We start from the raw sequence: 11,790 nt of genomic DNA on the forward strand, positions 1-11,790 counted from the left end.
TTTGATCATGTACGTGATCAGGTCCTAGCTGGAGATCAAGTCCCATCGATGGATTCTCTCATTACTAGGCTTCTCCGTGTACCTCATGCGTTGAAGGATGAAAATCTCACTGATGCTATGGAAACATCAGCCATGGTGGCACCTTGTGGGAGAGGGGGAGGCCGTAACAGTAGAGGAGGCCGCAATGGAAGAAGTGGACGTCCGCAATGCACATATTGTAAGAGGATGGGCCACACTCAAGAAAATTGTTAATCTTTGCATGACTTCCCTGACAAAGTGACACAGGTATCCAAGTCAGAAAAATTTGAGTCTAAGTTTTCTGATGAGGAATACCAAGAGTATTTAAAGCTCAAGTCCGAGAAATCCAGCAATCAAGCATCATCTTCATCAATACCATGTTTCTCAACAGCATGTGTTTCTCAATCAATCGGAAGTCCTAGCCCTTGGATACTTGACTCAGGTGCCTCTGATCATATCTCTGGTAACAAGTCCTCATTTTCATCTATTTTCTTTTCAAAGATTCCCCACCTTGTTACTGTAGCCAATGGGTCCAAAGTTACGTCTCAAGAAAGTGGTCAAGTTTCATTATCTCCTTCATTGAAATTAAATTCTGTATTATTTGTTTCTCAGTGTCCATATAATCTAATCTCATTAAGTCAGTTGACTCGCTCATTAAATTGTTCAGTAACTTTTACCGTTAATTCATTCGTTATTCAGGAACATGGGACAGGTCGACTAATTGGAGAAGGACATGAATCACGAGGACTGTATTATTTAGAATCCAACTCTCTAATATCCTGTTTTGCATCCTCAAAACCCAAACTTTAGCATGATTGCCTGGGTCACCCAAGTTTATCCAAGCTGAAAATAATGGTTCCTAGTCTTAAAAACCTTCAAGTCGTAGACTGTGAGTCTTGTCAACTAGAAAAACATGTTAGGTCATCATTTTCTCAAACTGTACAAAGATGTGATTCGGCTTTTTCTACCATTCATTCTGATATTTGGGGACCAAGTCGTGTTACATCTTTTGGTTTTCGATATTTTGTAACCTTCATTGATGAATTCTCTAGATGTACTTGAGTTTATTTAATGAAAGATAGATCTAAACTTTTGCCCATATTTAAGTTGTTTTGCAATGAGATTGAAAATCAATTTGAAAAAACAATCAAGATTTTCAGAAGTGATAATGCAAAAAAATATTTCTCTCATGATCTTTCCTCTTTTTTATCCTCAAAAGGTATCCTACACTAGTCCACATGTCCTCATACACCTCAACAAAATGGCATAGCTGAAAGGAAAAATCGTCACCTTCTTGAAACTGCTCATTCCCTAATGTTAAATTCTAATGTTCCCACACATCACTGGGGAGACGCAGTGCTTACTGCGTGCTTCTTAATTAATAGGATGCCTTCTTCTTCTCTTGAAAACCAAATTCCTCACTCAATTATCTTTCCTCATGACCCATTGTTTCATGTCTCTCCTAGAGTGTTTGGTTGTACTTGTTTTGTTCATGATCTTTCCCTTGATTTAGACAAACTTTCAGCTAAGTCAGTAAAATGTGTCTTTTTGGGTTATTCTCGTCTTCAAAAGGGTTACAAATGCTACTCTCCAATCACAAGACGATATTATATGTCTGCAGATGTAACCTTCTTTGAAGACACACCTTTCTTCTCATCCTCTGTAGATCATTCTTCTTCTCTCCAGGAAGTACTGCCAATTCCTTGTCCTCTAGGTAACTCCGACCAAAATGTCAATGAAGTCTCATCTTCTCTACCAAATTCAATTGAAGTTGTCTCTCTACCTCTACTTACATATCATCACAGGACACGGCCAGCTAATTCTACAGTACCTGAAGCCTCCCCTCGTGATTCTCATCCTTCTCCAACTAGTCCTCCAACCATGGATCCTGCTTCCTCACCTGTCTCTCATCACTCTTAGTCAGACTGGCCCATTGCCATCCGAAAAGGTACTCGATCCACTCGCAACCCTCATCCTATTTATAATTTTTTGAGTTACCATCGCTTGTCTCCTTCATATTCTTCCTTTGTTTTCTCTTTATCCTCACACCATTTTTCCTGCAACTTTACTACTTCTGGTAAAAAAATAATCAGAAAATCAATTATACAATTTAAAAATCGATGATCATATACTGACCATAATTACCAAAAAAAAATTCAAAAAAAACGATAAATTGTTAATGTAATCAGATTTTTTGAATGTAAAGGACTTCCAATTGAATTGGGTACACCAAGAAAAAAGGCTATTATGATGAAATCATCCTCAATCACTCACCAATTAGCAATATGATCCAATTATTATAGCCATCTTTACGTAAATCCACTTACATAAAAGATCTATATCAAAAAAAAATTTGCTTACTATCACAGAATTTAACTTGGAGAAATAAAAAAAGCTCTTCCTAAGAGGATGTATAATGATAAAGTAGTTGGTTTTGATAATATTCCAGTTGAAATTAGGAAATATATAAAAGAAAAAGGTACCATTTGGCTCATAAAGCTATTTAATGAGATTTTAAGATCTAAGAACAAGGTGTTTGCCTCTAAATTTTGTCTTTAGTTGTCCTGCATTCTCAGTTGATATTTATACAGGCTTCTAAATCTTCAATGATGGCATTTGGCAATTCAAATCATTAAAGGAAATTCCCTTCTATTTATACCTTATTCCTTTGTTCCGAATTTCCACCTCAAGTCATGATAAGCTTTTATTACTTCCAAGTTTCAAAATAATGAATAATATGCATTTTATAAGCTGTTAGAGAGGTCTGATTACAGATAGTGTAGTCTAACCTTTCTAATCAATTCTTCATTAAGTGTTAACATATCCTCGTAAGGAGTAAAGGTCATTTCCATGTCTAGTTGGGTGAACTCAAGTTGTCTATCAGCTCTTAAATTTTCATCACGGAAACATCTGGCAAAAAGTAAATTGCATTTTATCCAAAAAGAAAAACGGTTGGAAGAAACCAAAAGATAAATAACGAAGTCATGCCTTCTTCCCCTCAGTTTCCCCTTTGATTGTTGGTGACAGCATGGCATCATGCATTACAATTACAGAAAAGCATCTTTCTCAAGTAGCTTTAGGACAGTTTATGTTCTGGGTTCCTTCAAAGTTGACAATGAACAGTTTATGTTCTGGGTTACTTCAAAGTTGACAAAAAAAATAACACATAACCCATGTATAGCGGCATACAAAAAAACACTTGCCCATGAAAGTAGAAATAATAAATGTCTAATTTCAATAAATTTAAAAAAAATTTAAGCCACCTTCTAAGATGGATTTTTTAAAATTAATAAAAGAAATTAAAAAGTAGAAATAATTCAGAAGATAAGTGATCCTCCTTACAGAAGATGTGGAAATAAAATAACAACAATAAAGAAATAATATTAAGGGCTAAAAGCTACCTAATCCCTTTACACGTTTATTAAGGAAACTCCCATGGTTTGTCCCAACTTCCGCAAAACCTCCTCATCATTCCAGTACCTGAAAGAAAAAGAATCACTTAAGAAGCTACTTGACATCAATATTATGGGGGAAATATGGAAATGTCAACACAGCAAAAAAAAAAATTAAAAAGAAAAATTGCTTCTAAACCTCATCATAGCAGCAGGACCACCAGTCTCTATCTCCTCCAAAATATGTTTCAGAGATGGATCCTCCTTGATGAGTTAGTTACAGGAAAAAACGAGGGTAGCGGTGGCTCCGAGGAAGCCAAAGAAAGGTGCGGTTTCGTCGCCGCTGAAGGCAGCTATTTTGTGTTTGTTTGGCGAGAAACGGAGATCTATTGCGGTTTCGTCGCCGCTGAATTGATGCAAAAGAAAAGAACTATATACATTTTTTACCTAGGGCAATCGGGAGGGAAGGAAAGGTGGTGCCGCCCCCTCACCCCTTCTCTTATTTTACCTACTAACACAAATTTAAAGCCTATAAATTAAGCTGAAAAACCATATCATCACAATATATAAAATAAAATAAAATATCCATTGGGACCCCTCTCTTTGATATTTCAATGAATAATCAACATGTCATACTTTTTCTAAATTATAATATATATATATATATATATATATTAAATAAGAGAATCTTTTTATGTGAAAGTGTTTTTTTAACATAATAAGCCCGTGAAGTGAGTTTTTGAAAATCAGTTGACTGAGTGATTATAAGATTCTAATTTATTTTATCTTAATCTTATTTATAAAATTAATTAACACCGTGTTAAACTTTGTAAAGTGACATATTGAATTCAAAGTTTTCATCAAATAAATTTAGTTAAGTATAAAAAATTCACAAATTAATTAATACTTTGCTTCGTCGTTGTATTTTAACATACAATATGTTATTCAAATATAACTAAATAGGTATTATTTTATTATATATTTATTACAAATGTCTAATTACGTAAAATTGTATATTGAATTGATAAAAAAATTGAAAAAAAAATTTATTAGAGGATGTTATTTTATAAAATTTGACATCTGATATCAATAAATTTATCTTCATTTTTTTATGAATAAGAATGTAATTTTTTATCAATAAATTATTTTTAGCTTAAATGATAAGAATTGATATTTTTATTATTTATGACTTGCAGATACGAAAATGATAGGTTAAAAGAAAAAAAGATCAAGAAAATAACAAAAAGAAATATTTTTATCATGTTATCACTTATATTTTTTATCTTAATCTTTTATTTCTGTTATTTTATCCTTTTTTTATTTTATCATCTTTTAATTTAAATCTTTTATTTTTATCTTTAAATTTTTATCTTATCTAATATATTTCATGTTGTTTTAAAAGAAAAGTTTAAAGTGAAAAAAAGAGGAGATTAAACCTAATATAATTGGATCAGGGTCACAAATCAAACCTAATGAGGGTGCGGACAACCCGTAGATCCTGCGGGCCAAACCCGGTATAGTTCGCGGGTTAAACAGGACGGACTCAAAAATATGACACAATGACCGTTTAAAAAAATTGGTCCGTAACTTGCGCAGGCCCCGCAAGCCAGTCCATGGAGAAGAGTCCGTTTACCCACCCCTAGCCTAGACCCTACTCATAATCAGGCCTTTGGCGGTTTTTTTTTTATTGTTATTTCTATTTGAATTTGAGAGAAGTACAGATAAAAAAATTCTAATACTAAATACAAATAAATTAAAATAGAGAAAAATAAAATAAAATATAATACATATAGATAAAAGATAGATAACTTTTCGGAATGTATTTTATTTTTTAATAATATTACAAATATTTTTTTATAGATAAATTTCATTATAACTAAGTTTAGTTTGTACATTAGTATAATTAGTTTATTATTTTACTCTTAAATTAATTTATTAAAAGATTATTTTTAATTCATTTGCTTATATTCTTTCATCAAGACAATCTGAAACTCCTCACTTCGTGTGCACGGAATTGCTATCCAAAACTTATATAAGATTTATATATATAGCCTTATATATTTTTATCACATTATTTAAATTTTATTTTACATAATACTAATTTAATGATAGTATTTTTTTTACATATATTAAGATATTTTTATTATTTATTAGAATAGTATTTTTTATTTATATTTAACTTTATTTAATCAAGTGGTTAATTTTTTTAAAGAATTTAATTATATAGTAAATAAATATACTTAAATAAAATGAGAATATTTTTTATTTTTAAAATATTTATTTATATAATTTATTGAAACTATTTCTGTCTATATTACAATAAATAACATGAATTTCTTAATATAGATAAAAAAGTATTATCATTAAATCACAAATATTATTTTAAAAGATAAATATAATATATAAAATTAAAAAAATTATATAAATATACATATTCTAATTTATGTGAATAGTATTTTTTTTACATATATTAACATTAAGATATTTTTATTATTTATTAGAATAGTATTTTTTATTTATATTTAACTTTATTTAATCAAGTGGTTATTTTTTTAAAGAATTAAATTATATAGTAAATAAATGCACTTAAATAAAATGAAAATATTTCTATTTTTAAAATATTCATTTATTTGATTTATTGACAGTATTTTTTTTATCTATATTACAATAAATAACATGAATTTCTTAATATAGATAAAAATAATGTTATCACTAAATCAGAAATATTATTTTAAAAGATAAATATAATATATAAAAAAACTTATATAAATATACACATTCTAATTTATGTGAATAGTATTTTTTTTACATATATTAAGATTAAGATATTTTTACTATTTATTACAATAGTATTTTTTATTAATATTTAACTTTGTTTAATCAAGTGGTTAATTTTTTAAAAGAATTAAAATATATAGTAAATAAATGTAATTAAATAAAATGAGAAAATTTTCTATTTTTAAAATATTTATTTATGTAATTTATTAATAGTATTTGTATCTATATTACAATAAATAAAATGAATTTCTTAATATAGATAAAAATAATGTTATCAGTAAATCAGAAACATTATTTTAAAAGATAAATATAATATATAAAATAAAAAAAAGCTTATATAAATATATATATTCTAATTTATGTGAATTGTATTTTTTTTTACATATATTAAGATTAGGATATTTTTATTATTTATTACAATAGTATTTTTTATTAATATTTAACTTTGTTTAATCAAGTGGTTAATTTTTTAAAAGAATTAAATTATATAGTAAATAAATGTAGTTAAATAAAATGAGAAAATTTTCTATTTTTAAAATATTTATTTATGTAATTTATTGACAGTATTTGTATCTATATTACAATAAATAAAATGAATTTCTTAATATAGATAAAAAAAATGTTATCACTAAATCAGAAACATTATTTTAAAAGATAAATATAATATATAAAATAAACAAAACTCATAATAAATATACATATTCTAATTTATGTGAAAATAAAATTTTATCTTATATTTTATATTTTAAAAGATAATGTATAAGATTATAAAAATATAATAAATAAAAAATTGAATTTAAACTATTTTTGCATAAAATTTATATTAATATTATATTTTGCACCAAATATTCAAATGAGCACTTAGATGTCGTGACAAAGGAATGTATTTCTCATTTTAAACATCATGGTTCTTGTTAGTCAACTTTTTATTATAATCAATGTTTGAAATTTAATCATCAACGGTTAAAATTAGGAGTGGGTAAGCGGGCCGACTCACCCTACGTAAGCCCACATTGGTAGCAGACGGACCAGTCTGCCCCGCACTCTTACACGAACTTAATACATTGGTCCGCACCCGCCTCGTGAGCCTAACTTTTAGAGAAACACTTTAATTTGAAAATAAATATAGTTTTTTTTTCTTAAAAAAAGTCAATTACACTCAATTATATATTTTAAAAATTCTTAATAAATCTCTAACAAATACTCAATTATAAAAATTTTAACACAATCAAATAAATTTTCAACATAAATGAAAAGAAATTTTCTATTAGGCTTTTAGGATTAATTTGGTTTGGGTTGACATTGATTAGTAGTTGCGGGTTTGCGGGTCAACCCATGAACCCCGTGGTCCAAACCCACATAGCTTGCGGATTATGCAAGACGGACCCAAAATCTTACATAGCCATGGATTTTATAAAAAAAAATGGTTTGTGACCTACGCGAACCATAGGCCCTGTTATCTGAATCCATGAACCCGAGTCTGTTTACTCACCCCTAGTTAAAATTAGTGACTCAAATAGTGAATTAAAAAAATAGGATGACCAATTTGGTGAAATAGGTAAAATAGGGGGACAGATTTTGCAATTAAGCCTTAAATTAAAGTAAATTTAGGATTTTAGTGAATGCATATGTTACGCATTGCATCTTATTGGACCTTGCTCAATGCACATGTTGTACTAAAGTCAAATTGGATATTCATCAATGCATAAATTTCACTTATGTCATACTAAAACTTAATGAATCATTGGTGTTACACTTATACCTTATATTTTGAATTACTTAATTTTATAAATTTTGATTATCATATATTTTCAAAATATAAAGGGTATTTATTATCATTTTTAAATATTTATTTTGTAAAAAACACAAATTAAAAGACTAATGATAAGCATGGCTTATTTATCACAATCAAATAATGTAAATATTATTTTCTTAATTGAAAAATATTACTAATATACTAATTTCAATATTTTTCTAGTATAAACTATATTTAAGTATATTATATATTTATTACGATTTATAATAAATAAAAATTTTATTACTTCAATTATATAGAAAAGGATATTTTAGTCGCTAATCTCAAAACAGAAATATGCATCGCGACCGAATTATTTTTGGTCGCTGTAATCTTCATATAGCGATCGAAACCACTTTGGTGGCTAACATACTTTTATGTTTATACATATACAGCAACCGAAACAGCCACTGAAGTTTTCAGTGACCTTTCATTTCGGTCGCTAATGCAGTCGCTGACACAAGTTAGACATCGCGATCGATTTCGGTCGCAAATTCAGTCGCGAGTTGCAACGTTAACTGTGTGGTTGCTACTTCGGTCACTAACAGGGACTAAAATTATTCGGTCGCTAATTTCGGTTGCTAAATTGCATTTTTCTAGTATTGAGATGGGTTTGTTATTTGACATGCTTTTATTATCAATGTTTGAACTTACAACAAGGATTTCATTAGCAATTAATATCATTGTCCAAAGACTTGATATTAATGGTGCATTGGGAATCTTGTGATGAGATATATCATTAAGCGTGGCATTCCTGAGGTCTTTAGGGGCGTTGTTTCAGATGATATAACCAGTGCCAAAGAATTCATTGCTGAAATTGAAAAGCGCTTTGCAAAAAGCGATAAGGCGGAAACAAGTACTCTCCTTCAGAACTTGATTTCCATGAAGTATCAAGGCAAAAGAAATGTCAGGGAATACATTATGGAAATGTCAAATATTGCTTCAAAATTAAGGGCACTAAAGCTTGAGCTATCAGAAGACTTGCTTATTCATTTAGTACTGATTTCTCTTCCTTCACAGTTTAGTCAGTTTAAGATCTCTTATAACTGCTAGAAGAAGAAATGGTCTCTTGATGAGCTCATTTCATACTATGTGCAAGAAGAGGAAAGGTTGAAGCAAGAAAGGACTGAAAGTGCTCATGTTGTGAGTACCTCTAAGGATAAGTGCAAAAGAAAAAGAATTGAGGAGCCCAAAGAATGAAGCTGCTAAGGGTCCAGGACAAAAGAAACAAAATCAGGGTGACAATTGTTTCTTTTACAATAAGCCTGGACATGTAAAGAAGAAATGTACCAAATATCATGCTTGGCATGAAAAGAAGGGTATGTTTCTTACTTTGGTATGTTCCGAGGTCAATTTAGCTTCAGTACCTAGAAACACTTGGTGGTTAGCTTCTGGAGTGATGCAATCCTACCCCGCAAGGGCATTGGATAGAAGACTCCAAGAAGATTGGGCCAAAGATGCAAGAGAAGGCCTTAGGGTTCTCATTAGCCTTAGAGTAGATTTTGGGCTCATGGGCTAAGTATGAGCCCACTTATCTTTGTACATATTAGATTAAGGTTTCATTAATTTTGGTCCTTGTATTTAGGGCTCCATAATGTAGGTAGGGTACCCTAGAAATATAGGATTTTTCAGCCTTTGTATTTTAGGGCACCTAGACTAGTTTTTGTATTAGGGGTAGTTTTGTAAAACTCACTAATCATAATTAGTGAAATTTTGGCTACAAAGTTTGGCTCCACAAATTCAATTTCAAATTCAAGTGAAATTTGAATTGAAATTCAAATTTCCCTCCAATTTTGTGTGACACTTAGGCTATAAATAGAGGTCATTGTGTGCATTTTTTTAACTTTGATCATTTGAAAATTAAACTTCAGATTTCAGATCTCTCTTAGAGCATAAAATTCCGTGCTCTTCTCTTCCTCTCCCTTCATCCATCTCCTTCTTCCTCCAAGCTCTTATCCATGGTCTCCTATGGTGGTGAGCTTCTTCTAGACTCATCTTCTCCTTGAAGCGGAGTCTTCTCTCTCTCTTCCTTCTCCATTATACTGCCATTCATCTTCCAAGAAGCAAAGGAATCCATTGATGAAGAAGATCCTATGCCTACAAGCTCCAATGGAGCTTACACCATGTGGTATCAAGAGCATCTTCATCTAGGAGATGTTCTTTTGCTTCCTCTATCTTTTTGTTCGGTGAATTCTCTTTAATTCCCTGTTCTTCATCTTATTCTCCATGTATATCCTCCATTGTCTTGTGGTTTGGTGCTGTTTAGAGTAGATTCAAAAAAAAAAAAATAAACCGATTAAATCTTAGATCTACACATGTTCTTGTATTTCTATGGTTCAAATTTTGTAGATCTACTCTTGAATCATGTTTTTGTGTTGATTTTTGGTTCTATCATTTTTCATTCATAATATTCTGGTGCTGAACCTTAGATCTAAATTTTCTTCCAAAATATTGATTAGAAAAAAAAACAAAAAAAAAATCTAAGTGTAAATCACTTAATCCATGTTGTCTTAGAGTCATGTTTAGTCATTGTAATTGTCATATTATGTTCTAAGTTTGTGTTGAATTTTTATTTTGTTGATTGAATTCTAGATACATTTGTTCATGTATTCTTGTCATTCTTAGCCTATCTTTTGTATTTAAAGTCTAATTCATGCATGTTATTTAGTTCATAACATGTTCTAAATCAATTCCTAGAAGTAGTCTTATTGTTGAACTCTTTTTTTTTTGTTTTCTAAGTTTCCTACATGATGCCTATGATGAAGTTGAGTTGTGGTGCTGAGTTGTGGCTGGATTTGTGAATCAAATAAGTCTTAAGCTCTCTTGAATTGTGTTATTCAAGATAATTGAGCATAAGCAAACACAAATTGTAACTATCCAAGCCTTAAGCAACATAAACACTACTCTTGATTTCTAAGTTGAAATCGTTGGTGCTGGCAGCTTGAACATATGAACTTGTATAAATTACTGGGAATTGGTCACTACGTTTTTTGAGCTGAAATTTTTACCAAATTTTCTAGACATATGGAAAAAAATTATGAAAAAAGAACCAAGCGATTTGGATTAAAGGAAAAAATAAGAAAAATCACACAAGTTGGCAGAAAAATCAGTGTCCAGGAAAAAAAAAGTGAAAGGGAAGTGTGCTTGTTGTTTTGACTCAAAATTTGTTCTATAATTGATTCCTATTTTATACCAATCCTAGTTCTGAAATTCAATTGAAAATTATTGTGAGAACAAGTGTCAAAACTAGAGGTTTCTTGAGTCTTTTTTTCTTTTTAGTTTTTCTACTTTACTCTAGAGTCATTCTAGGTTTCTCTTTGAGTCCTAGCTTGCTTTTGTGTGCTTTTCATTGCTTTAGTTGTTGAATAATCCTTGAAAATTTAACTTGTTAAAACTCTATTGGTTTATCTGTCATTTCATTTTTTTTGGTCTTTGGTTATTGCTTGTCTCTTTGTTTCCTTGCTTGTGAGTTGCCATATATGGAATTGGAAAGGAGGATTGGTGTCATACCTTGAAGAATTTGAGTCAAGAAGCAAGGGGCCAACCACCTTAAGAGCTATTAGACTAAGAAACACTCCAAATTGAGTGAAACACCAAAGAGAAAATAGCCACCACAATTAAGGACTTTTTTTTTTTGTAATTGGCAATTTGCTTTGCTTTCAAATTTTGTAACAAAAAGGCCTTTCATTGGAAGTAAGTTGGGAGAATCCAATAGGTCACCCTACTTCCATTTGTGTGTAATAATTTTAGGCAATTTTCTCTTAGGATAGTGAGTGTTTTGTTGGGAACCTTAAATGAGGTCATCCA

General features: G+C 30.1%; 1 long non-coding RNA gene across 1 annotated transcript; it reads right to left on the reverse strand.

Annotated features, from left to right (window-relative positions):
• Positions 1 to 3,230: 3,230 nt before the first annotated feature.
• On the reverse strand, positions 3,231 to 3,928 carry LOC114391028. The gene is made up of 2 exons (XR_003662052.1): positions 3,610 to 3,928; positions 3,231 to 3,498 (listed from the first exon to the last, which is right to left on the reverse strand). It is a non-coding gene; the product is annotated as an uncharacterized LOC114391028 (long non-coding RNA).
• Between the last annotated feature and the right edge of the window lie 7,862 nt (positions 3,929 to 11,790).

This window comes from Glycine soja, chromosome 16 (genome assembly GCF_004193775.1).
Source record: "Glycine soja cultivar W05 chromosome 16, ASM419377v2, whole genome shotgun sequence".
Taxonomy (NCBI): Eukaryota; Viridiplantae; Streptophyta; class Magnoliopsida; order Fabales; family Fabaceae; genus Glycine; species Glycine soja.